The sequence below is a fragment of the Hyla sarda genome, unplaced genomic scaffold (genome assembly GCF_029499605.1).
Source record: "Hyla sarda isolate aHylSar1 unplaced genomic scaffold, aHylSar1.hap1 scaffold_776, whole genome shotgun sequence".
Lineage (NCBI taxonomy): Eukaryota > Metazoa > Chordata > Amphibia > Anura > Hylidae > Hyla > Hyla sarda.
The window spans coordinates 116,591-143,841 of NW_026610799.1; the positions used below are offsets into that span (position 1 = coordinate 116,591).

General features: G+C 46.0%; 12 non-coding genes across 12 annotated transcripts; all 12 read right to left on the bottom strand.

Annotated features, from left to right (window-relative positions):
• Positions 1-1,242: 1,242 nt before the first annotated feature.
• On the bottom strand, positions 1,243-1,433 carry LOC130346203 (U2 spliceosomal RNA). Its single transcript, XR_008884557.1, has one exon. It is a non-coding gene; the product is annotated as a U2 spliceosomal RNA (small nuclear RNA).
• Positions 1,434-3,502: 2,069 nt separating this feature from the next.
• Positions 3,503-3,693, bottom strand: LOC130346205 (U2 spliceosomal RNA). The gene has a single exon (XR_008884558.1). It is a non-coding gene; the product is annotated as a U2 spliceosomal RNA (small nuclear RNA).
• Positions 3,694-5,790: 2,097 nt separating this feature from the next.
• On the bottom strand, positions 5,791-5,981 carry LOC130346206 (U2 spliceosomal RNA). Its single transcript, XR_008884559.1, has one exon. It is a non-coding gene; the product is annotated as a U2 spliceosomal RNA (small nuclear RNA).
• Positions 5,982-8,086: 2,105 nt separating this feature from the next.
• LOC130346207 (U2 spliceosomal RNA) lies at positions 8,087-8,277 on the bottom strand. The gene has a single exon (XR_008884560.1). It is a non-coding gene; the product is annotated as a U2 spliceosomal RNA (small nuclear RNA).
• A 2,088-nt stretch (positions 8,278-10,365) lies between these two features.
• On the bottom strand, positions 10,366-10,556 carry LOC130346208 (U2 spliceosomal RNA). The gene has a single exon (XR_008884561.1). It is a non-coding gene; the product is annotated as a U2 spliceosomal RNA (small nuclear RNA).
• A 2,090-nt stretch (positions 10,557-12,646) lies between these two features.
• Positions 12,647-12,837, bottom strand: LOC130346210 (U2 spliceosomal RNA). The gene has a single exon (XR_008884563.1). It is a non-coding gene; the product is annotated as a U2 spliceosomal RNA (small nuclear RNA).
• A 2,064-nt stretch (positions 12,838-14,901) lies between these two features.
• On the bottom strand, positions 14,902-15,092 carry LOC130346211 (U2 spliceosomal RNA). Its single transcript, XR_008884564.1, has one exon. It is a non-coding gene; the product is annotated as a U2 spliceosomal RNA (small nuclear RNA).
• Positions 15,093-17,177: 2,085 nt separating this feature from the next.
• Positions 17,178-17,368, bottom strand: LOC130346212 (U2 spliceosomal RNA). Its single transcript, XR_008884565.1, has one exon. It is a non-coding gene; the product is annotated as a U2 spliceosomal RNA (small nuclear RNA).
• A 2,087-nt stretch (positions 17,369-19,455) lies between these two features.
• Positions 19,456-19,646, bottom strand: LOC130346213 (U2 spliceosomal RNA). Its single transcript, XR_008884566.1, has one exon. It is a non-coding gene; the product is annotated as a U2 spliceosomal RNA (small nuclear RNA).
• A 2,105-nt stretch (positions 19,647-21,751) lies between these two features.
• On the bottom strand, positions 21,752-21,942 carry LOC130346214 (U2 spliceosomal RNA). Its single transcript, XR_008884567.1, has one exon. It is a non-coding gene; the product is annotated as a U2 spliceosomal RNA (small nuclear RNA).
• A 2,086-nt stretch (positions 21,943-24,028) lies between these two features.
• LOC130346143 (U2 spliceosomal RNA) lies at positions 24,029-24,219 on the bottom strand. The gene has a single exon (XR_008884504.1). It is a non-coding gene; the product is annotated as a U2 spliceosomal RNA (small nuclear RNA).
• A 2,092-nt stretch (positions 24,220-26,311) lies between these two features.
• LOC130346144 (U2 spliceosomal RNA) lies at positions 26,312-26,502 on the bottom strand. Its single transcript, XR_008884505.1, has one exon. It is a non-coding gene; the product is annotated as a U2 spliceosomal RNA (small nuclear RNA).
• Between the last annotated feature and the right edge of the window lie 749 nt (positions 26,503-27,251).

Consider the following 27,251-nt stretch of genomic DNA (forward strand, 5'->3'; position numbering starts at 1 on the left):
TATATGTGTGTGTGTGCGCGTATATATATATATATATATATATATATATATATATATATATATATATTTCTCCGCCGAAATCACTTTTAAACCCATTTCCACCTTTTTTTCCCTTCTCTTCCTCTTACTTTTTTTTCACGTTTTTTTACGTTTTTCTCCTTTTCGCCTCTTTTCTGGGCGTATTATTCTTCTTTTTCTTCTTTTTTTTCGTCTAATGCATACCCCATCAGTGCAGCAATGCTTATTCAATACCGCCAGCAGATGGAGACACTGGGGGATAATTTTCTAAGGATTTATACTGATTTTTCCTGTCTGAATTTGTCGCACAGAAAGTTGCAGGCCAAATATGTGTGACATTTCTGCGACTTTAGCTTCTAGAGCATTTTTACAACATTATACATAGGTGCTGAATACATAAAAAGCGACTGTTCAGCGACAGACAAGTCGCATCGGCTGAAAGTAGGCCAGAATGTCAGTCCATGTTGGAGCAGGTTTAGATACAGTCTAAAGCATAGATCTCAAAGTCTGTGCACAGAATTTAGCAAGGGCCTCGCACCTTCTGATGCATCAGGTAGGTGCACTATAGCATAGCCTAACCCTCTGTACTTTGGTCTATATTGATGCGGGACATAGACAGCCAGCTGATGACCAATCCATTAGTGCAATGGATGGCTGGAAGCATTTGTCTTTGCCTTTGCAATACCACAGAAGCAATGCATGGTCAATGTACAGCAATGACACACCTGTGTGAACAGCCAGGAGACCCCCCCATGTTATGTTACATAGTTACATAGTTAGTACGGTCGAAAAAAGACATATGTCCATCAAGTTCAACCAGGGAATTAAGGGGTAGGGGTGTGGCGCGATATTGGGGAAGGGATGAGATTTTATATTTCTTCATAAGCATTAATCTTATTTTGTCAATTAGGAACATTCAGCACCCACCCGCTATCAAGGCAGCTGCCTATCATGTCATGCCCTACCTGCACAGGTGTGCTGGCTACTCAAATGATCCAATTAAGGAGGCCATTTAGTCAGCAGCAGCAGAAGTCCTGTGCCTGGACGCTCCAACAGCGGCCAGACACAAGCAGAAGCAGCAGAAGCAGCAGCAGCACCACCTTTTGTTTTTTGGCTGCAGCAGCAGCAGCAGCAGCAGCAGCAAGGCCCACAGGGCTGGCTAGCTGGCTAGCCAGCAAGCAGGTAGCAATGAAAGTAGGAATCTTTCTTTTTAACCCTGTAAGGGGGTGGTGCACTGTACCCGAAGATACTGCCATATCGGGTCAATGCATAGGGCGACGGAAGCAAGCTTCGAAATCGGCCCCCGTTCTCAAAAATCCATTTAATATATGGTCCCCAGATAGGGGACGTATCAGATATTAAACTGATAAGAACAGATACTACACTTGATCTTAGCCAAAAGGCCGAGAAGCGATAACCGTGAAAGGGGCGGGCCCAACAAGGTCCCCTTCATGGGCACTATCACTGCTTGCTGTCAGGGAGGCTGCCAGACAATTTTCCATGCACACTCTGGGCTGGGGGGCAGTCAACCACCAGTACACACAGCAGAACCTAAACCCATACCATTATTGCTAAGCAGCAAGACAGGGGCCCATTGCACTCCCACGGGGCCTTTTTAAATGCAATCCATAACCCGGATTTGCCAGGAACCCTTCTTACTCCTCCTACTTGCATGTGACACTGGGCTTAGGATCTGCATAGGAAACACACACACAAGCACACACCTACCTTTGTTGCCTGCAGATGCCTCCTTGGCTGTCCCCAAACGGTATCAAACCAACACCCACGGGAAGCTGTAAGCATAGAGGACATGCCTGCACCCCATTGGACTTACCTGTGTGGGTTAAATCCGGGTTATTTGACAACCTATGGCGGTGATGGTTCTGCTCAGGCAGAGCAGTGCTGATGCTCCTCATAAAGCTGTCGCTGCTGTGAAGGTTCTAGGTGACATCACAATCCCTATGGTTACATACACAACAAAGCTGGGTTGTTGTTGTTTACACTCTGCAAGGCCTGTGGAAGTGAGTGACATCATAGCACTGTAGTTCTGAGGGTTCTAGATGGATGCAACAATCTCCTGTTGCTTCTATGAAGGCCATAATAGACGACATCACCAAACAGCTCCATAGTCACATACACAGCAAAGGAGAGATGTTGTTTACACCTAGTGATGTCAGTGGTATTGAGTGACATCACAGCACAGTGCTAAGGCTCCTGGGCCTGGACACAGCAGCGGCTGCAATATCTCAACGGAGAATACGTTTATATATATGTGTGTGTGTGCGCGTATATATATATATATATATATATATATATATATATATTTCTCCGCCGAAATCACTTTTAAACCCATTTCCACCTTTTTTTCCCTTCTCTTCCTCTTACTTTTTTTTCACGTTTTTTTACGTTTTTCTCCTTTTCGCCTCTTTTCTGGGCGTATTATTCTTCTTTTTCTTCTTTTTTTTCGTCTAATGCATACCCCATCAGTGCAGCAATGCTTATTCAATACCGCCAGCAGATGGAGACACTGGGGGATAATTTTCTAAGGATTTATACTGATTTTTCCTGTCTGAATTTGTCGCACAGAAAGTTGCAGGCCAAATATGTGTGACATTTCTGCGACTTTAGCTTCTAGAGCATTTTTACAACATTATACATAGGTGCTGAATACATAAAAAGCGACTGTTCAGCGACAGACAAGTCGCATCGGCTGAAAGTAGGCCAGAATGTCAGTCCATGTTGGAGCAGGTTTAGATACAGTCTAAAGCATAGATCTCAAAGTCTGTGCACAGAATTTAGCAAGGGCCTCGCACCTTCTGATGCATCAGGTAGGTGCACTATAGCATAGCCTAACCCTCTGTACTTTGGTCTATATTGATGCGGGACATAGACAGCCAGCTGATGACCAATCCATTAGTGCAATGGATGGCTGGAAGCATTTGTCTTTGCCTTTGCAATACCACAGAAGCAATGCATGGTCAATGTACAGCAATGACACACCTGTGTGAACAGCCAGGAGACCCCCCCATGTTATGTTACATAGTTACATAGTTAGTACGGTCGAAAAAAGACATATGTCCATCAAGTTCAACCAGGGAATTAAGGGGTAGGGGTGTGGCGCGATATTGGGGAAGGGATGAGATTTTATATTTCTTCATAAGCATTAATCTTATTTTGTCAATTAGGAACATTCAGCACCCACCCGCTATCAAGGCAGCTGCCTATCATGTCATGCCCTACCTGCACAGGTGTGCTGGCTACTCAAATGATCCAATTAAGGAGGCCATTTAGTCAGCAGCAGCAGAAGTCCTGTGCCTGGACGCTCCAACAGCGGCCAGACACAAGCAGAAGCAGCAGCAGCACCACCTTTTGTTTTTTGGCTGCAGCAGCAGCAGCAGCAGCAAGGCCCACAGGGCTGGCTAGCTGGCTAGCCAGCAAGCAGGTAGCAATGAAAGTAGGAATCTTTCTTTTTAACCCTGTAAGGGGGTGGTGCACTGTACCCGAAGATACTGCCATATCGGGTCAATGCATAGGGCGACGGAAGCAAGCTTCGAAATCGGCCCCCGTTCTCAAAAATCCATTTAATATATGGTCCCCAGATAGGGGACGTATCAGATATTAAACTGATAAGAACAGATACTACACTTGATCTTAGCCAAAAGGCCGAGAAGCGATAACCGTGAAAGGGGCGGGCCCAACAAGGTCCCCTTCATGGGCACTATCACTGCTTGCTGTCAGGGAGGCTGCCAGACAATTTTCCATGCACACTCTGGGCTGGGGGGCAGTCAACCACCAGTACACACAGCAGAACCTAAACCCATACCATTATTGCTAAGCAGCAAGACAGGGGCCCATTGCACTCCCACGGGGCCTTTTTAAATGCAATCCATAACCCGGATTTGCCAGGAACCCTTCTTACTCCTCCTACTTGCATGTGACACTGGGCTTAGGATCTGCATAGGAAACACACACACAAGCACACACCTACCTTTGTTGCCTGCAGATGCCTCCTTGGCTGTCCCCAAACGGTATCAAACCAACACCCACGGGAAGCTGTAAGCATAGAGGACATGCCTGCACCCCATTGGACTTACCTGTGTGGGTTAAATCCGGGTTATTTGACAACCTATGGCGGTGATGGTTCTGCTCAGGCAGAGCAGTGCTGATGCTCCTCATAAAGCTGTCGCTGCTGTGAAGGTTCTAGGTGACATCACAATCCCTATGGTTACATACACAACAAAGCTGGGTTGTTGTTGTTTACACTCTGCAAGGCCTGTGGAAGTGAGTGACATCATAGCACTGTAGTTCTGAGGGTTCTAGATGGATGCAACAATCTCCTGTTGCTTCTATGAAGGCCATAATAGACGACATCACCAAACAGCTCCATAGTCACATACACAGCAAAGAAGAGATGTTGTTTACACCTAGTGATGTCAGTGGTATTGAGTGACATCACAGCACAGTGCTAAGGCTCCTGGGCCTGGACACAGCAGCGGCTGCAATATCTCAACGGAGAATACGTTTATATATATGTGTGTGTGTGCGCGTATATATATATATATATATATATATATATATATATATATATATATATATATATTTCTCCGCCGAAATCACTTTTAAACCCATTTCCACCTTTTTTTCCCTTCTCTTCCTCTTACTTTTTTTTCACGTTTTTTTACGTTTTTCTCCTTTTCGCCTCTTTTCTGGGCGTATTATTCTTCTTTTTCTTCTTTTTTTTCGTCTAATGCATACCCCATCAGTGCAGCAATGCTTATTCAATACCGCCAGCAGATGGAGACACTGGGGGATAATTTTCTAAGGATTTATACTGATTTTTCCTGTCTGAATTTGTCGCACAGAAAGTTGCAGGCCAAATATGTGTGACATTTCTGCGACTTTAGCTTCTAGAGCATTTTTACAACATTATACATAGGTGCTGAATACATAAAAAGCGACTGTTCAGCGACAGACAAGTCGCATCGGCTGAAAGTAGGCCAGAATGTCAGTCCATGTTGGAGCAGGTTTAGATACAGTCTAAAGCATAGATCTCAAAGTCTGTGCACAGAATTTAGCAAGGGCCTCGCACCTTCTGATGCATCAGGTAGGTGCACTATAGCATAGCCTAACCCTCTGTACTTTGGTCTATATTGATGCGGGACATAGACAGCCAGCTGATGACCAATCCATTAGTGCAATGGATGGCTGGAAGCATTTGTCTTTGCCTTTGCAATACCACAGAAGCAATGCATGGTCAATGTACAGCAATGACACACCTGTGTGAACAGCCAGGAGACCCCCCCATGTTATGTTACATAGTTACATAGTTAGTACGGTCGAAAAAAGACATATGTCCATCAAGTTCAACCAGGGAATTAAGGGGTAGGGGTGTGGCGCGATATTGGGGAAGGGATGAGATTTTATATTTCTTCATAAGCATTAATCTTATTTTGTCAATTAGGAACATTCAGCACCCACCCGCTATCAAGGCAGCTGCCTATCATGTCATGCCCTACCTGCACAGGTGTGCTGGCTACTCAAATGATCCAATTAAGGAGGCCATTTAGTCAGCAGCAGCAGAAGTCCTGTGCCTGGACGCTCCAACAGCGGCCAGACACAAGCAGAAGCAGCAGAAGCAGCAGCAGCACCACCTTTTGTTTTTTGGCTGCAGCAGCAGCAGCAGCAGCAGCAAGGCCCACAGGGCTGGCTAGCTGGCTAGCCAGCAAGCAGGTAGCAATGAAAGTAGGAATCTTTCTTTTTAACCCTGTAAGGGGGTGGTGCACTGTACCCGAAGATACTGCCATATCGGGTCAATGCATAGGGCGACGGAAGCAAGCTTCGAAATCGGCCCCCGTTCTCAAAAATCCATTTAATATATGGTCCCCAGATAGGGGACGTATCAGATATTAAACTGATAAGAACAGATACTACACTTGATCTTAGCCAAAAGGCCGAGAAGCGATAACCGTGAAAGGGGCGGGCCCAACAAGGTCCCCTTCATGGGCACTATCACTGCTTGCTGTCAGGGAGGCTGCCAGACAATTTTCCATGCACACTCTGGGCTGGGGGGCAGTCAACCACCAGTACACACAGCAGAACCTAAACCCATACCATTATTGCTAAGCAGCAAGACAGGGGCCCATTGCACTCCCACGGGGCCTTTTTAAATGCAATCCATAACCCGGATTTGCCAGGAACCCTTCTTACTCCTCCTACTTGCATGTGACACTGGGCTTAGGATCTGCATAGGAAACACACACACAAGCACACACCTACCTTTGTTGCCTGCAGATGCCTCCTTGGCTGTCCCCAAACGGTATCAAACCAACACCCACGGGAAGCTGTAAGCATAGAGGACATGCCTGCACCCCATTGGACTTACCTGTGTGGGTTAAATCCGGGTTATTTGACAACCTATGGCGGTGATGGTTCTGCTCAGGCAGAGCAGTGCTGATGCTCCTCATAAAGCTGTCGCTGCTGTGAAGGTTCTAGGTGACATCACAATCCCTATGGTTACATACACAACAAAGCTGGGTTGTTGTTGTTTACACTCTGCAAGGCCTGTGGAAGTGAGTGACATCATAGCACTGTAGTTCTGAGGGTTCTAGATGGATGCAACAATCTCCTGTTGCTTCTATGAAGGCCATAATAGACGACATCACCAAACAGCTCCATAGTCACATACACAGCAAAGGAGAGATGTTGTTTACACCTAGTGATGTCAGTGGTATTGAGTGACATCACAGCACAGTGCTAAGGCTCCTGGGCCTGGACACAGCAGCGGCTGCAATATCTCAACTGGGGATACGTTTATATATATGTGTGTGTGTGCGCGTATATATATATATATATATATATATATATATATATATATATATATATATATATATATATATTTCTCCGCCGAAATCACTTTTAAACCCATTTCCACCTTTTTTTCCCTTCTCTTCCTCTTACTTTTTTTTCACGTTTTTTTACGTTTTTCTCCTTTTCGCCTCTTTTCTGGGCGTATTATTCTTCTTTTTCTTCTTTTTTTTCGTCTAATGCATACCCCATCAGTGCAGCAATGCTTATTCAATACCGCCAGCAGATGGAGACACTGGGGGATAATTTTCTAAGGATTTATACTGATTTTTCCTGTCTGAATTTGTCGCACAGAAAGTTGCAGGCCAAATATGTGTGACATTTCTGCGACTTTAGCTTCTAGAGCATTTTTACAACATTATACATAGGTGCTGAATACATAAAAAGCGACTGTTCAGCGACAGACAAGTCGCATCGGCTGAAAGTAGGCCAGAATGTCAGTCCATGTTGGAGCAGGTTTAGATACAGTCTAAAGCATAGATCTCAAAGTCTGTGCACAGAATTTAGCAAGGGCCTCGCACCTTCTGATGCATCAGGTAGGTGCACAATAGCATAGCCTAACCCTCTGTACTTTGGTCTATATTGATGCGGGACATAGACAGCCAGCTGATGACCAATCCATTAGTGCAATGGATGGCTGGAAGCATTTGTCTTTGCCTTTGCAATACCACAGAAGCAATGCATGGTCAATGTACAGCAATGACACACCTGTGTGAACAGCCAGGAGACCCCCCCATGTTATGTTACATAGTTACATAGTTAGTACGGTCGAAAAAAGACATATGTCCATCAAGTTCAACCAGGGAATTAAGGGGTAGGGGTGTGGCGCGATATTGGGGAAGGGATGAGATTTTATATTTCTTCATAAGCATTAATCTTATTTTGTCAATTAGGAACATTCAGCACCCACCCGCTATCAAGGCAGCTGCCTATCATGTCATGCCCTACCTGCACAGGTGTGCTGGCTACTCAAATGATCCAATTAAGGAGGTCATTTAGTCAGCAGCAGCAGAAGTCCTGTGCCTGGACGCTCCAACAGCGGCCAGACACAAGCAGAAGCAGCAGAAGCAGCAGCAGCACCACCTTTTGTTTTTTGGCTGCAGCAGCAGCAGCAGCAGCAGCAAGGCCCACAGGGCTGGCTAGCTGGCTAGCCAGCAAGCAGGTAGCAATGAAAGTAGGAATCTTTCTTTTTAACCCTGTAAGGGGGTGGTGCACTGTACCCGAAGATACTGCCATATCGGGTCAATGCATAGGGCGACGGAAGCAAGCTTCGAAATCGGCCCCCGTTCTCAAAAATCCATTTAATATATGGTCCCCAGATAGGGGACGTATCAGATATTAAACTGATAAGAACAGATACTACACTTGATCTTAGCCAAAAGGCCGAGAAGCGATAACCGTGAAAGGGGCGGGCCCAACAAGGTCCCCTTCATGGGCACTATCACTGCTTGCTGTCAGGGAGGCTGCCAGACAATTTTCCATGCACACTCTGGGCTGGGGGGCAGTCAACCACCAGTACACACAGCAGAACCTAAACCCATACCATTATTGCTAAGCAGCAAGACAGGGGCCCATTGCACTCCCACGGGGCCTTTTTAAATGCAATCCATAACCCGGATTTGCCAGGAACCCTTCTTACTCCTCCTACTTGCATGTGACACTGGGCTTAGGATCTGCATAGGAAACACACACACAAGCACACACCTACCTTTGTTGCCTGCAGATGCCTCCTTGGCTGTCCCCAAACGGTATCAAACCAACACCCACGGGAAGCTGTAAGCATAGAGGACATGCCTGCACCCCATTGGACTTACCTGTGTGGGTTAAATCCGGGTTATTTGACAACCTATGGCGGTGATGGTTCTGCTCAGGCAGAGCAGTGCTGATGCTCCTCATAAAGCTGTCGCTGCTGTGAAGGTTCTAGGTGACATCACAATCCCTATGGTTACATACACAACAAAGCTGGGTTGTTGTTGTTTACACTCTGCAAGGCCTGTGGAAGTGAGTGACATCATAGCACTGTAGTTCTGAGGGTTCTAGATGGATGCAACAATCTCCTGTTGCTTCTATGAAGGCCATAATAGACGACATCACCAAACAGCTCCATAGTCACATACACAGCAAAGGAGAGATGTTGTTTACACCTAGTGATGTCAGTGGTATTGAGTGACATCACAGCACAGTGCTAAGGCTCCTGGGCCTGGACACAGCAGCGGCTGCAATATCTCAACGGAGAATACGTTTATATATATGTGTGTGTGTGCGCGTATATATATATATATATATATATATATATATATATATATATATTTCTCCGCCGAAATCACTTTTAAACCCATTTCCACCTTTTTTTCCCTTCTCTTCCTCTTACTTTTTTTTCACGTTTTTTTACGTTTTTCTCCTTTTCGCCTCTTTTCTGGGCGTATTATTCTTCTTTTTCTTCTTTTTTTTTCGTCTAATGCATACCCCATCAGTGCAGCAATGCTTATTCAATACCGCCAGCAGATGGAGACACTGGGGGATAATTTTCTAAGGATTTATACTGATTTTTCCTGTCTGAATTTGTCGCACAGAAAGTTGCAGGCCAAATATGTGTGACATTTCTGCGACTTTAGCTTCTAGAGCATTTTTACAACATTATACATAGGTGCTGAATACATAAAAAGCGACTGTTCAGCGACAGACAAGTCGCATCGGCTGAAAGTAGGCCAGAATGTCAGTCCATGTTGGAGCAGGTTTAGATACAGTCTAAAGCATAGATCTCAAAGTCTGTGCACAGAATTTAGCAAGGGCCTCGCACCTTCTGATGCATCAGGTAGGTGCACTATAGCATAGCCTAACCCTCTGTACTTTGGTCTATATTGATGCGGGACATAGACAGCCAGCTGATGACCAATCCATTAGTGCAATGGATGGCTGGAAGCATTTGTCTTTGCCTTTGCAATACCACAGAAGCAATGCATGGTCAATGTACAGCAATGACACACCTGTGTGAACAGCCAGGAGACCCCCCCATGTTATGTTACATAGTTACATAGTTAGTACGGTCGAAAAAAGACATATGTCCATCAAGTTCAACCAGGGAATTAAGGGGTAGGGGTGTGGCGCGATATTGGGGAAGGGATGAGATTTTATATTTCTTCATAAGCATTAATCTTATTTTGTCAATTAGGAACATTCAGCACCCACCCGCTATCAAGGCAGCTGCCTATCATGTCATGCCCTACCTGCACAGGTGTGCTGGCTACTCAAATGATCCAATTAAGGAGGCCATTTAGTCAGCAGCAGCAGAAGTCCTGTGCCTGGACGCTCCAACAGCGGCCAGACACAAGCAGAAGCAGCAGAAGCAGCAGCAGCACCACCTTTTGTTTTTTGGCTGCAGCAGCAGCAGCAGCAGCAGCAAGGCCCACAGGGCTGGCTAGCTGGCTAGCCAGCAAGCAGGTAGCAATGAAAGTAGGAATCTTTCTTTTTAACCCTGTAAGGGGGTGGTGCACTGTACCCGAAGATACTGCCATATCGGGTCAATGCATAGGGCGACGGAAGCAAGCTTCGAAATCGGCCCCCGTTCTCAAAAATCCATTTAATATATGGTCCCCAGATAGGGGACGTATCAGATATTAAACTGATAAGAACAGATACTACACTTGATCTTAGCCAAAAGGCCGAGAAGCGATAACCGTGAAAGGGGCGGGCCCAACAAGGTCCCCTTCATGGGCACTATCACTGCTTGCTGTCAGGGAGGCTGCCAGACAATTTTCCATGCACACTCTGGGCTGGGGGGCAGTCAACCACCAGTACACACAGCAGAACCTAAACCCATACCATTATTGCTAAGCAGCAAGACAGGGGCCCATTGCACTCCCACGGGGCCTTTTTAAATGCAATCCATAACCCGGATTTGCCAGGAACCCTTCTTACTCCTCCTACTTGCATGTGACACTGGGCTTAGGATCTGCATAGGAAACACACACACAAGCACACACCTACCTTTGTTGCCTGCAGATGCCTCCTTGGCTGTCCCCAAACGGTATCAAACCAACACCCACGGGAAGCTGTAAGCATAGAGGACATGCCTGCACCCCATTGGACTTACCTGTGTGGGTTAAATCCGGGTTATTTGACAACCTATGGCGGTGATGGTTCTGCTCAGGCAGAGCAGTGCTGATGCTCCTCATAAAGCTGTCGCTGCTGTGAAGGTTCTAGGTGACATCACAATCCCTATGGTTACATACACAACAAAGCTGGGTTGTTGTTGTTTACACTCTGCAAGGCCTGTGGAAGTGAGTGACATCATAGCACTGTAGTTCTGAGGGTTCTAGATGGATGCAACAATCTCCTGTTGCTTCTATGAAGGCCATAATAGACGACATCACCAAACAGCTCCATAGTCACATACACAGCAAAGGAGAGATGTTGTTTACACCTAGTGATGTCAGTGGTATTGAGTGACATCACAGCACAGTGCTAAGGCTCCTGGGCCTGGACACAGCAGCGGCTGCAATATCTCAACGGAGAATACGTTTATATATATGTGTGTGTGTGCGCGTATATATATATATATATATATATATATATATATATATATATATATTTCTCCGCCGAAATCACTTTTAAACCCATTTCCACCTTTTTTTCCCTTCTCTTCCTCTTACTTTTTTTTTTACGTTTTTTTACGTTTTTCTCCTTTTCGCCTCTTTTCTGGGCGTATTATTCTTCTTTTTCTTCTTTTTTTTCGTCTAATGCATACCCCATCAGTGCAGCAATGCTTATTCAATACCGCCAGCAGATGGAGACACTGGGGGATAATTTTCTAAGGATTTATACTGATTTTTCCTGTCTGAATTTGTCGCACAGAAAGTTGCAGGCCAAATATGTGTGACATTTCTGCGACTTTAGCTTCTAGAGCATTTTTACAACATTATACATAGGTGCTGAATACATAAAAAGCGACTGTTCAGCGACAGACAAGTCGCATCGGCTGAAAGTAGGCCAGAATGTCAGTCCATGTTGGAGCAGGTTTAGATACAGTCTAAAGCATAGATCTCAAAGTCTGTGCACAGAATTTAGCAAGGGCCTCGCACCTTCTGATGCATCAGGTAGGTGCACTATAGCATAGCCTAACCCTCTGTACTTTGGTCTATATTGATGCGGGACATAGACAGCCAGCTGATGACCAATCCATTAGTGCAATGGATGGCTGGAAGCATTTGTCTTTGCCTTTGCAATACCACAGAAGCAATGCATGGTCAATGTACAGCAATGACACACCTGTGTGAACAGCCAGGAGACCCCCCCATGTTATGTTACATAGTTACATAGTTAGTACGGTCGAAAAAAGACATATGTCCATCAAGTTCAACCAGGGAATTAAGGGGTAGGGGTGTGGCGCGATATTGGGGAAGGGATGAGATTTTATATTTCTTCATAAGCATTAATCTTATTTTGTCAATTAGGAACATTCAGCACCCACCCGCTATCAAGGCAGCTGCCTATCATGTCATGCCCTACCTGCACAGGTGTGCTGGCTACTCAAATGATCCAATTAAGGAGGCCATTTAGTCAGCAGCAGCAGAAGTCCTGTGCCTGGACGCTCCAACAGCGGCCAGACACAAGCAGAAGCAGCAGAAGCAGCAGCAGCACCACCTTTTGTTTTTTGGCTGCAGCAGCAGCAGCAGCAGCAGCAAGGCCCACAGGGCTGGCTAGCTGGCTAGCCAGCAAGCAGGTAGCAATGAAAGTAGGAATCTTTCTTTTTAACCCTGTAAGGGGGTGGTGCACTGTACCCGAAGATACTGCCATATCGGGTCAATGCATAGGGCGACGGAAGCAAGCTTCGAAATCGGCCCCCGTTCTCAAAAATCCATTTAATATATGGTCCCCAGATAGGGGACGTATCAGATATTAAACTGATAAGAACAGATACTACACTTGATCTTAGCCAAAAGGCCGAGAAGCGATAACCGTGAAAGGGGCGGGCCCAACAAGGTCCCCTTCATGGGCACTATCACTGCTTGCTGTCAGGGAGGCTGCCAGACAATTTTCCATGCACACTCTGGGCTGGGGGGCAGTCAACCACCAGTACACACAGCAGAACCTAAACCCATACCATTATTGCTAAGCAGCAAGACAGGGGCCCATTGCACTCCCACGGGGCCTTTTTAAATGCAATCCATAACCCGGATTTGCCAGGAACCCTTCTTACTCCTCCTACTTGCATGTGACACTGGGCTTAGGATCTGCATAGGAAACACACACACAAGCACACACCTACCTTTGTTGCCTGCAGATGCCTCCTTGGCTGTCCCCAAACGGTATCAAACCAACACCCACGGGAAGCTGTAAGCATAGAGGACATGCCTGCACCCCATTGGACTTACCTGTGTGGGTTAAATCCGGGTTATTTGACAACCTATGGCGGTGATGGTTCTGCTCAGGCAGAGCAGTGCTGATGCTCCTCATAAAGCTGTCGCTGCTGTGAAGGTTCTAGGTGACATCACAAATCCCTATGGTTACATACACAACAAAGCTGGGTTGTTGTTGTTTACACTCTGCAAGGCCTGTGGAAGTGAGTGACATCATAGCACTGTAGTTCTGAGGGTTCTAGATGGATGCAACAATCTCCTGTTGCTTCTATGAAGGCCATAATAGACGACATCACCAAACAGCTCCATAGTCACATACACAGCAAAGGAGAGATGTTGTTTACACCTAGTGATGTCAGTGGTATTGAGTGACATCACAGCACAGTGCTAAGGCTCCTGGGCCTGGACACAGCAGCGGCTGCAATATCTCAACGGAGAATACGTTTATATATATGTGTGTGTGTGCGCGTATATATATATATATATATATATATATATATATATATATATATTCTCCGCCGAAATCACTTTTAAACCCATTTCCACCTTTTTTTCCCTTCTCTTCCTCTTACTTTTTTTTCACGTTTTTTTACGTTTTTCTCCTTTTCGCCTCTTTTCTGGGCGTATTATTCTTCTTTTTCTTCTTTTTTTTCGTCTAATGCATACCCCATCAGTGCAGCAATGCTTATTCAATACCGCCAGCAGATGGAGACACTGGGGGATAATTTTCTAAGGATTTATACTGATTTTTCCTGTCTGAATTTGTCGCACAGAAAGTTGCAGGCCAAATATGTGTGACATTTCTGCGACTTTAGCTTCTAGAGCATTTTTACAACATTATACATAGGTGCTGAATACATAAAAGTCGCATCGGCTGAAAGTAGGCCAGAATGTCAGTCCATGTTGGAGCAGGTTTAGATACAGTCTAAAGCATAGATCTCAAAGTCTGTGCACAGAATTTAGCAAGGGCCTCGCACCTTCTGATGCATCAGGTAGGTGCACTATAGCATAGCCTAACCCTCTGTACTTTGGTCTATATTGATGCGGGACATAGACAGCCAGCTGATGACCAATCCATTAGTGCAATGGATGGCTGGAAGCATTTGTCTTTGCCTTTGCAATACCACAGAAGCAATGCATGGTCAATGTACAGCAATGACACACCTGTGTGAACAGCCAGGAGACCCCCCCATGTTATGTTACATAGTTACATAGTTAGTACGGTCGAAAAAAGACATATGTCCATCAAGTTCAACCAGGGAATTAAGGGGTAGGGGTGTGGCGCGATATTGGGGAAGGGATGAGATTTTATATTTCTTCATAAGCATTAATCTTATTTTGTCAATTAGGAACATTCAGCACCCACCCGCTATCAAGGCAGCTGCCTATCATGTCATGCCCTACCTGCACAGGTGTGCTGGCTACTCAAATGATCCAATTAAGGAGGCCATTTAGTCAGCAGCAGCAGAAGTCCTGTGCCTGGACGCTCCAACAGCGGCCAGACACAAGCAGAAGCAGCAGAAGCAGCAGCAGCACCACCTTTTGTTTTTTGGCTGCAGCAGCAGCAGCAGCAGCAGCAAGGCCCACAGGGCTGGCTAGCTGGCTAGCCAGCAAGCAGGTAGCAATGAAAGTAGGAATCTTTCTTTTTAACCCTGTAAGGGGGTGGTGCACTGTACCCGAAGATACTGCCATATCGGGTCAATGCATAGGGCGACGGAAGCAAGCTTCGAAATCGGCCCCCGTTCTCAAAAATCCATTTAATATATGGTCCCCAGATAGGGGACGTATCAGATATTAAACTGATAAGAACAGATACTACACTTGATCTTAGCCAAAAGGCCGAGAAGCGATAACCGTGAAAGGGGCGGGCCCAACAAGGTCCCCTTCATGGGCACTATCACTGCTTGCTGTCAGGGAGGCTGCCAGACAATTTTCCATGCACACTCTGGGCTGGGGGGCAGTCAACCACCAGTACACACAGCAGAACCTAAACCCATACCATTATTGCTAAGCAGCAAGACAGGGGCCCATTGCACTCCCACGGGGCCTTTTTAAATGCAATCCATAACCCGGATTTGCCAGGAACCCTTCTTACTCCTCCTACTTGCATGTGACACTGGGCTTAGGATCTGCATAGGAAACACACACACAAGCACACACCTACCTTTGTTGCCTGCAGATGCCTCCTTGGCTGTCCCCAAACGGTATCAAACCAACACCCACGGGAAGCTGTAAGCATAGAGGACATGCCTGCACCCCATTGGACTTACCTGTGTGGGTTAAATCCGGGTTATTTGACAACCTATGGCGGTGATGGTTCTGCTCAGGCAGAGCAGTGCTGATGCTCCTCATAAAGCTGTCGCTGCTGTGAAGGTTCTAGGTGACATCACAATCCCTATGGTTACATACACAACAAAGCTGGGTTGTTGTTGTTTACACTCTGCAAGGCCTGTGGAAGTGAGTGACATCATAGCACTGTAGTTCTGAGGGTTCTAGATGGATGCAACAATCTCCTGTTGCTTCTATGAAGGCCATAATAGACGACATCACCAAACAGCTCCATAGTCACATACACAGCAAAGGAGAGATGTTGTTTACACCTAGTGATGTCAGTGGTATTGAGTGACATCACAGCACAGTGCTAAGGCTCCTGGGCCTGGACACAGCAGCGGCTGCAATATCTCAACGGAGAATACGTTTATATATATGTGTGTGTGTGCGCGTATATATATATATATATATATATATATATATATATATATATTTCTCCGCCGAAATCACTTTTAAACCCATTTCCACCTTTTTTTCCCTTCTCTTCCTCTTACTTTTTTTTCACGTTTTTTTACGTTTTTCTCCTTTTCGCCTCTTTTCTGGGCGTATTATTCTTCTTTTTCTTCTTTTTTTTCGTCTAATGCATACCCCATCAGTGCAGCAATGCTTATTCAATACCGCCAGCAGATGGAGACACTGGGGGATAATTTTCTAAGGATTTATACTGATTTTTCCTGTCTGAATTTGTCGCACAGAAAGTTGCAGGCCAAATATGTGTGACATTTCTGCGACTTTAGCTTCTAGAGCATTTTTACAACATTATACATAGGTGCTGAATACATAAAAAGCGACTGTTCAGCGACAGACAAGTCGCATCGGCTGAAAGTAGGCCAGAATGTCAGTCCATGTTGGAGCAGGTTTAGATACAGTCTAAAGCATAGATCTCAAAGTCTGTGCACAGAATTTAGCAAGGGCCTCGCACCTTCTGATGCATCAGGTAGGTGCACTATAGCATAGCCTAACCCTCTGTACTTTGGTCTATATTGATGCGGGACATAGACAGCCAGCTGATGACCAATCCATTAGTGCAATGGATGGCTGGAAGCATTTGTCTTTGCCTTTGCAATACCACAGAAGCAATGCATGGTCAATGTACAGCAATGACACACCTGTGTGAACAGCCAGGAGACCCCCCCATGTTATGTTACATAGTTACATAGTTAGTACGGTCGAAAAAAGACATATGTCCATCAAGTTCAACCAGGGAATTAAGGGGTAGGGGTGTGGCGCGATATTGGGGAAGGGATGAGATTTTATATTTCTTCATAAGCATTAATCTTATTTTGTCAATTAGGAACATTCAGCACCCACCCGCTATCAAGGCAGCTGCCTATCATGTCATGCCCTACCTGCACAGGTGTGCTGGCTACTCAAATGATCCAATTAAGGAGGCCATTTAGTCAGCAGCAGCAGAAGTCCTGTGCCTGGACGCTCCAACAGCGGCCAGACACAAGCAGAAGCAGCAGAAGCAGCAGCAGCACCACCTTTTGTTTTTTGGCTGCAGCAGCAGCAGCAGCAGCAGCAAGGCCCACAGGGCTGGCTAGCTGGCTAGCCAGCAAGCAGGTAGCAATGAAAGTAGGAATCTTTCTTTTTAACCCTGTAAGGGGGTGGTGCACTGTACCCGAAGATACTGCCATATCGGGTCAATGCATAGGGCGACGGAAGCAAGCTTCGAAATCGGCCCCCGTTCTCAAAAATCCATTTAATATATGGTCCCCAGATAGGGGACGTATCAGATATTAAACTGATAAGAACAGATACTACACTTGATCTTAGCCAAAAGGCCGAGAAGCGATAACCGTGAAAGGGGCGGGCCCAACAAGGTCCCCTTCATGGGCACTATCACTGCTTGCTGTCAGGGAGGCTGCCAGACAATTTTCCATGCACACTCTGGGCTGGGGGGCAGTCAACCACCAGTACACACAGCAGAACCTAAACCCATACCATTATTGCTAAGCAGCAAGACAGGGGCCCATTGCACTCCCACGGGGCCTTTTTAAATGCAATCCATAACCCGGATTTGCCAGGAACCCTTCTTACTCCTCCTACTTGCATGTGACACTGGGCTTAGGATCTGCATAGGAAACACACACACAAGCACACACCTACCTTTGTTGCCTGCAGATGCCTCCTTGGCTGTCCCCAAACGGTATCAAACCAACACCCACGGGAAGCTGTAAGCATAGAGGACATGCCTGCACCCCATTGGACTTACCTGTGTGGGTTAAATCCGGGTTATTTGACAACCTATGGCGGTGATGGTTCTGCTCAGGCAGAGCAGTGCTGATGCTCCTCATAAAGCTGTCGCTGCTGTGAAGGTTCTAGGTGACATCACAATCCCTATGGTTACATACACAACAAAGCTGGGTTGTTGTTGTTTACACTCTGCAAGGCCTGTGGAAGTGAGTGACATCATAGCACTGTAGTTCTGAGGGTTCTAGATGGATGCAACAATCTCCTGTTGCTTCTATGAAGGCCATAATAGACGACATCACCAAACAGCTCCATAGTCACATACACAGCAAAGGAGAGATGTTGTTTACACCTAGTGATGTCAGTGGTATTGAGTGACATCACAGCACAGTGCTAAGGCTCCTGGGCCTGGACACAGCAGCGGCTGCAATATCTCAACGGAGAATACGTTTATATATATGTGTGTGTGTGCGCGTATATATATATATATATATATATATATATATATATATATATATTTCTCCGCCGAAATCACTTTTAAACCCATTTCCACCTTTTTTTCCCTTCTCTTCCTCTTACTTTTTTTTCACGTTTTTTTACGTTTTTCTCCTTTTCGCCTCTTTTCTGGGCGTATTATTCTTCTTTTTCTTCTTTTTTTTCGTCTAATGCATACCCCATCAGTGCAGCAATGCTTATTCAATACCGCCAGCAGATGGAGACACTGGGGGATAATTTTCTAAGGATTTATACTGATTTTTCCTGTCTGAATTTGTCGCACAGAAAGTTGCAGGCCAAATATGTGTGACATTTCTGCGACTTTAGCTTCTAGAGCATTTTTACAACATTATACATAGGTGCTGAATACATAAAAAGCGACTGTTCAGCGACAGACAAGTCGCATCGGCTGAAAGTAGGCCAGAATGTCAGTCCATGTTGGAGCAGGTTTAGATACAGTCTAAAGCATAGATCTCAAAGTCTGTGCACAGAATTTAGCAAGGGCCTCGCACCTTCTGATGCATCAGGTAGGTGCACTATAGCATAGCCTAACCCTCTGTACTTTGGTCTATATTGATGCGGGACATAGACAGCCAGCTGATGACCAATCCATTAGTGCAATGGATGGCTGGAAGCATTTGTCTTTGCCTTTGCAATACCACAGAAGCAATGCATGGTCAATGTACAGCAATGACACACCTGTGTGAACAGCCAGGAGACCCCCCCATGTTATGTTACATAGTTACATAGTTAGTACGGTCGAAAAAAGACATATGTCCATCAAGTTCAACCAGGGAATTAAGGGGTAGGGGTGTGGCGCGATATTGGGGAAGGGATGAGATTTTATATTTCTTCATAAGCATTAATCTTATTTTGTCAATTAGGAACATTCAGCACCCACCCGCTATCAAGGCAGCTGCCTATCATGTCATGCCCTACCTGCACAGGTGTGCTGGCTACTCAAATGATCCAATTAAGGAGGCCATTTAGTCAGCAGCAGCAGAAGTCCTGTGCCTGGACGCTCCAACAGCGGCCAGACACAAGCAGAAGCAGCAGAAGCAGCAGCAGCACCACCTTTTGTTTTTTGGCTGCAGCAGCAGCAGCAGCAGCAGCAAGGCCCACAGGGCTGGCTAGCTGGCTAGCCAGCAAGCAGGTAGCAATGAAAGTAGGAATCTTTCTTTTTAACCCTGTAAGGGGGTGGTGCACTGTACCCGAAGATACTGCCATATCGGGTCAATGCATAGGGCGACGGAAGCAAGCTTCGAAATCGGCCCCCGTTCTCAAAAATCCATTTAATATATGGTCCCCAGATAGGGGACGTATCAGATATTAAACTGATAAGAACAGATACTACACTTGATCTTAGCCAAAAGGCCGAGAAGCGATAACCGTGAAAGGGGCGGGCCCAACAAGGTCCCCTTCATGGGCACTATCACTGCTTGCTGTCAGGGAGGCTGCCAGACAATTTTCCATGCACACTCTGGGCTGGGGGGCAGTCAACCACCAGTACACACAGCAGAACCTAAACCCATACCATTATTGCTAAGCAGCAAGACAGGGGCCCATTGCACTCCCACGGGGCCTTTTTAAATGCAATCCATAACCCGGATTTGCCAGGAACCCTTCTTACTCCTCCTACTTGCATGTGACACTGGGCTTAGGATCTGCATAGGAAACACACACACAAGCACACACCTACCTTTGTTGCCTGCAGATGCCTCCTTGGCTGTCCCCAAACGGTATCAAACCAACACCCACGGGAAGCTGTAAGCATAGAGGACATGCCTGCACCCCATTGGACTTACCTGTGTGGGTTAAATCCGGGTTATTTGACAACCTATGGCGGTGATGGTTCTGCTCAGGCAGAGCAGTGCTGATGCTCCTCATAAAGCTGTCGCTGCTGTGAAGGTTCTAGGTGACATCACAATCCCTATGGTTACATACACAACAAAGCTGGGTTGTTGTTGTTTACACTCTGCAAGGCCTGTGGAAGTGAGTGACATCATAGCACTGTAGTTCTGAGGGTTCTAGATGGATGCAACAATCTCCTGTTGCTTCTATGAAGGCCATAATAGACGACATCACCAAACAGCTCCATAGTCACATACACAGCAAAGGAGAGATGTTGTTTACACCTAGTGATGTCAGTGGTATTGAGTGACATCACAGCACAGTGCTAAGGCTCCTGGGCCTGGACACAGCAGCGGCTGCAATATCTCAACGGAGAATACGTTTATATATATGTGTGTGTGTGCGCGTATATATATATATATATATATATATATATATATATATATATATTTCTCCGCCGAAATCACTTTTAAACCCATTTCCACCTTTTTTTCCCTTCTCTTCCTCTTACTTTTTTTTCACGTTTTTTTACGTTTTTCTCCTTTTCGCCTCTTTTCTGGGCGTATTATTCTTCTTTTTCTTCTTTTTTTTCGTCTAATGCATACCCCATCAGTGCAGCAATGCTTATTCAATACCGCCAGCAGATGGAGACACTGGGGGATAATTTTCTAAGGATTTATACTGATTTTTCCTGTCTGAATTTGTCGCACAGAAAGTTGCAGGCCAAATATGTGTGACATTTCTGCGACTTTAGCTTCTAGAGCATTTTTACAACATTATACATAGGTGCTGAATACATAAAAAGCGACTGTTCAGCGACAGACAAGTCGCATCGGCTGAAAGTAGGCCAGAATGTCAGTCCATGTTGGAGCAGGTTTAGATACAGTCTAAAGCATAGATCTCAAAGTCTGTGCACAGAATTTAGCAAGGGCCTCGCACCTTCTGATGCATCAGGTAGGTGCACTATAGCATAGCCTAACCCTCTGTACTTTGGTCTATATTGATGCGGGACATAGACAGCCAGCTGATGACCAATCCATTAGTGCAATGGATGGCTGGAAGCATTTGTCTTTGCCTTTGCAATACCACAGAAGCAATGCATGGTCAATGTACAGCAATGACACACCTGTGTGAACAGCCAGGAGACCCCCCCATGTTATGTTACATAGTTACATAGTTAGTACGGTCGAAAAAAGACATATGTCCATCAAGTTCAACCAGGGAATTAAGGGGTAGGGGTGTGGCGCGATATTGGGGAAGGGATGAGATTTTATATTTCTTCATAAGCATTAATCTTATTTTGTCAATTAGGAACATTCAGCACCCACCCGCTATCAAGGCAGCTGCCTATGCAGCTGCCTATCATGTCATGCCCTACCTGCACAGGTGTGCTGGCTACTCAAATGATCCAATTAAGGAGGCCATTTAGTCAGCAGCAGCAGAAGTCCTGTGCCTGGACGCTCCAACAGCGGCCAGACACAAGCAGAAGCAGCAGAAGCAGCAGCAGCACCACCTTTTGTTTTTTGGCTGCAGCAGCAGCAGCAGCAGCAGCAGCAGCAAGGCCCACAGGGCTGGCTAGCTGGCTAGCCAGCAAGCAGGTAGCAATGAAAGTAGGAATCTTTCTTTTTAACCCTGTAAGGGGGTGGTGCACTGTACCCGAAGATACTGCCATATCGGGTCAATGCATAGGGCGACGGAAGCAAGCTTCGAAATCGGCCCCCGTTCTCAAAAATCCATTTAATATATGGTCCCCAGATAGGGGACGTATCAGATATTAAACTGATAAGAACAGATACTACACTTGATCTTAGCCAAAAGGCCGAGAAGCGATAACCGTGAAAGGGGCGGGCCCAACAAGGTCCCCTTCATGGGCACTATCACTGCTTGCTGTCAGGGAGGCTGCCAGACAATTTTCCATGCACACTCTGGGCTGGGGGGCAGTCAACCACCAGTACACACAGCAGAACCTAAACCCATACCATTATTGCTAAGCAGCAAGACAGGGGCCCATTGCACTCCCACGGGGCCTTTTTAAATGCAATCCATAACCCGGATTTGCCAGGAACCCTTCTTACTCCTCCTACTTGCATGTGACACTGGGCTTAGGATCTGCATAGGAAACACACACACAAGCACACACCTACCTTTGTTGCCTGCAGATGCCTCCTTGGCTGTCCCCAAACGGTATCAAACCAACACCCACGGGAAGCTGTAAGCATAGAGGACATGCCTGCACCCCATTGGACTTACCTGTGTGGGTTAAATCCGGGTTATTTGACAACCTATGGCGGTGATGGTTCTGCTCAGGCAGAGCAGTGCTGATGCTCCTCATAAAGCTGTCGCTGCTGTGAAGGTTCTAGGTGACATCACAATCCCTATGGTTACATACACAACAAAGCTGGGTTGTTGTTGTTTACACTCTGCAAGGCCTGTGGAAGTGAGTGACATCATAGCACTGTAGTTCTGAGGGTTCTAGATGGATGCAACAATCTCCTGTTGCTTCTATGAAGGCCATAATAGACGACATCACCAAACAGCTCCATAGTCACATACACAGCAAAGGAGAGATGTTGTTTACACCTAGTGATGTCAGTGGTATTGAGTGACATCACAGCACAGTGCTAAGGCTCCTGGGCCTGGACACAGCAGCGGCTGCAATATCTCAACGGAGAATACGTTTATATATATGTGTGTGTGTGCGCGTATATATATATATATATATATATATATATATATATATATATATATTTCTCCGCCGAAATCACTTTTAAACCCATTTCCACCTTTTTTTCCCTTCTCTTCCTCTTACTTTTTTTTCACGTTTTTTTACGTTTTTCTCCTTTTCGCCTCTTTTCTGGGCGTATTATTCTTCTTTTTCTTCTTTTTTTTCGTCTAATGCATACCCCATCAGTGCAGCAATGCTTATTCAATACCGCCAGCAGATGGAGACACTGGGGGATAATTTTCTAAGGATTTATACTGATTTTTCCTGTCTGAATTTGTCGCACAGAAAGTTGCAGGCCAAATATGTGTGACATTTCTGCGACTTTAGCTTCTAGAGCATTTTTACAACATTATACATAGGTGCTGAATACATAAAAAGCGACTGTTCAGCGACAGACAAGTCGCATCGGCTGAAAGTAGGCCAGAATGTCAGTCCATGTTGGAGCAGGTTTAGATACAGTCTAAAGCATAGATCTCAAAGTCTGTGCACAGAATTTAGCAAGGGCCTCGCACCTTCTGATGCATCAGGTAGGTGCACTATAGCATAGCCTAACCCTCTGTACTTTGGTCTATATTGATGCGGGACATAGACAGCCAGCTGATGACCAATCCATTAGTGCAATGGATGGCTGGAAGCATTTGTCTTTGCCTTTGCAATACCACAGAAGCAATGCATGGTCAATGTACAGCAATGACACACCTGTGTGAACAGCCAGGAGACCCCCCCATGTTATGTTACATAGTTACATAGTTAGTACGGTCGAAAAAAGACATATGTCCATCAAGTTCAACCAGGGAATTAAGGGGTAGGGGTGTGGCGCGATATTGGGGAAGGGATGAGATTTTATATTTCTTCATAAGCATTAATCTTATTTTGTCAATTAGGAACATTCAGCACCCACCCGCTATCAAGGCAGCTGCCTATCATGTCATGCCCTACCTGCACAGGTGTGCTGGCTACTCAAATGATCCAATTAAGGAGGCCATTTAGTCAGCAGCAGCAGAAGTCCTGTGCCTGGACGCTCCAACAGCGGCCAGACACAAGCAGAAGCAGCAGAAGCAGCAGCAGCACCACCTTTTGTTTTTTGGCTGCAGCAGCAGCAGCAGCAGCAAGGCCCACAGGGCTGGCTAGCTGGCTAGCCAGCAAGCAGGTAGCAATGAAAGTAGGAATCTTTCTTTTTAACCCTGTAAGGGGGTGGTGCACTGTACCCGAAGATACTGCCATATCGGGTCAATGCATAGGGCGACGGAAGCAAGCTTCGAAATCGGCCCCCGTTCTCAAAAATCCATTTAATATATGGTCCCCAGATAGGGGACGTATCAGATATTAAACTGATAAGAACAGATACTACACTTGATCTTAGCCAAAAGGCCGAGAAGCGATAACCGTGAAAGGGGCGGGCCCAACAAGGTCCCCTTCATGGGCACTATCACTGCTTGCTGTCAGGGAGGCTGCCAGACAATTTTCCATGCACACTCTGGGCTGGGGGGCAGTCAACCACCAGTACACACAGCAGAACCTAAACCCATACCATTATTGCTAAGCAGCAAGACAGGGGCCCATTGCACTCCCACGGGGCCTTTTTAAATGCAATCCATAACCCGGATTTGCCAGGAACCCTTCTTACTCCTCCTACTTGCATGTGACACTGGGCTTAGGATCTGCATAGGAAACACACACACAAGCACACACCTACCTTTGTTGCCTGCAGATGCCTCCTTGGCTGTCCCCAAACGGTATCAAACCAACACCCACGGGAAGCTGTAAGCATAGAGGACATGCCTGCACCCCATTGGACTTACCTGTGTGGGTTAAATCCGGGTTATTTGACAACCTATGGCGGTGATGGTTCTGCTCAGGCAGAGCAGTGCTGATGCTCCTCATAAAGCTGTCGCTGCTGTGAAGGTTCTAGGTGACATCACAATCCCTATGGTTACATACACAACAAAGCTGGGTTGTTGTTGTTTACACTCTGCAAGGCCTGTGGAAGTGAGTGACATCATAGCACTGTAGTTCTGAGGGTTCTAGATGGATGCAACAATCTCCTGTTGCTTCTATGAAGGCCATAATAGACGACATCACCAAACAGCTCCATAGTCACATACACAGCAAAGGAGAGATGTTGTTTACACCTAGTGATGTCAGTGGTATTGAGTGACATCACAGCACAGTGCTAAGGCTCCTGGGCCTGGACACAGCAGCGGCTGCAATATCTCAACGGAGAATACGTTTATATATATGTGTGTGTGTGCGCGTATATATATATATATATATATATATATATATATATATATATATATTTCTCCGCCGAAATCACTTTTAAACCCATTTCCACCTTTTTTTCCCTTCTCTTCCTCTTACTTTTTTTTCACGTTTTTTTACGTTTTTCTCCTTTTCGCCTCTTTTCTGGGCGTATTATTCTTCTTTTTCTTCTTTTTTTTCGTCTAATGCATACCCCATCAGTGCAGCAATGCTTATTCAATACCGCCAGCAGATGGAGACACTGGGGGATAATTTTCTAAGGATTTATACTGATTTTTCCTGTCTGAATTTGTCGCACAGAAAGTTGCAGGCCAAATATGTGTGACATTTCTGCGACTTTAGCTTCTAGAGCATTTTTACAACATTATACATAGGTGCTGAATACATAAAAAGCGACTGTTCAGCGACAGACAAGTCGCATCGGCTGAAAGTAGGCCAGAATGTCAGTCCATGTTGGAGCAGGTTTAGATACAGTCTAAAGCATAGATCTCAAAGTCTGTGCACAGAATTTAGCAAGGGCCTCGCACCTTCTGATGCATCAGGTAGGTGCACTATAGCATAGCCTAACCCTCTGTACTTTGGTCTATATTGATGCGGGACATAGACAGCCAGCTGATGACCAATCCATTAGTGCAATGGATGGCTGGAAGCATTTGTCTTTGCCTTTGCAATACCACAGAAGCAATGCATGGTCAATGTACAGCAATGACACACCTGTGTGAACAGCCAGGAGACCCCCCCATGTTATGTTACATAGTTACATAGTTAGTACGGTCGAAAAAAGACATATGTCCATCAAGTTCAACCAGGGAATTAAGGGGTAGGGGTGTGGCGCGATATTGGGGAAGGGATGAGATTTTATATTTCTTCATAAGCATTAATCTTATTTTGTCAATTAGGAACATTCAGCACCCACCCGCTATCAAGGCAGCTGCCTATCATGTCATGCCCTACCTGCACAGGTGTGCTGGCTACTCAAATGATCCAATTAAGGAGGCCATTTAGTCAGCAGCAGCAGAAGTCCTGTGCCTGGACGCTCCAACAGCGGCCAGACACAAGCAGAAGCAGCAGAAGCAGCAGCAGCACCACCTTTTGTTTTTTGGCTGCAGCAGCAGCAGCAGCAGCAGCAGCAAGGCCCACAGGGCTGGCTAGCTGGCTAGCCAGCAAGCAGGTAGCAATGAAAGTAGGAATCTTTCTTTTTAACCCTGTAAGGGGGTGGTGCACTGTACCCGAAGATACTGCCATATCGGGTCAATGCATAGGGCGACGGAAGCAAGCTTCGAAATCGGCCCCCGTTCTCAAAAATCCATTTAATATATGGTCCCCAGATAGGGGACGTATCAGATATTAAACTGATAAGAACAGATACTACACTTGATCTTAGCCAAAAGGCCGAGAAGCGATAACCGTGAAAGGGGCGGGCCCAACAAGGTCCCCTTCATGGGCACTATCACTGCTTGCTGTCAGGGAGGCTGCCAGACAATTTTCCATGCACACTCTGGGCTGGGGGGCAGTCAACCACCAGTACACACAGCAGAACCTAAACCCATACCATTATTGCTAAGCAGCAAGACAGGGGCCCATTGCACTCCCACGGGGCCTTTTTAAATGCAATCCATAACCCGGATTTGCCAGGAACCCTTCTTACTCCTCCTACTTGCATGTGACACTGGGCTTAGGATCTGCATAGGAAACACACACACAAGCACACACCTACCTTTGTTGCCTGCAGATGCCTCCTTGGCTGTCCCCAAACGGTATCAAACCAACACCCACGGGAAGCTGTAAGCATAGAGGACATGCCTGCACCCCATTGGACTTACCTGTGTGGGTTAAATCCGGGTTATTTGACAACCTATGGCGGTGATGGTTCTGCTCAGGCAGAGCAGTGCTGATGCTCCTCATAAAGCTGTCGCTGCTGTGAAGGTTCTAGGTGACATCACAATCCCTATGGTTACATACACAACAAAGCTGGGTTGTTGTTGTTTACACTCTGCAAGGCCTGTGGAAGTGAGTGACATCATAGCACTGTAGTTCTGAGGGTTCTAGATGGATGCAACAATCTCCTGTTGCTTCTATGAAGGCCATAATAGACGACATCACCAAACAGCTCCATAGTCACATACACAGCAAAGGAGAGATGTTGTTTACAC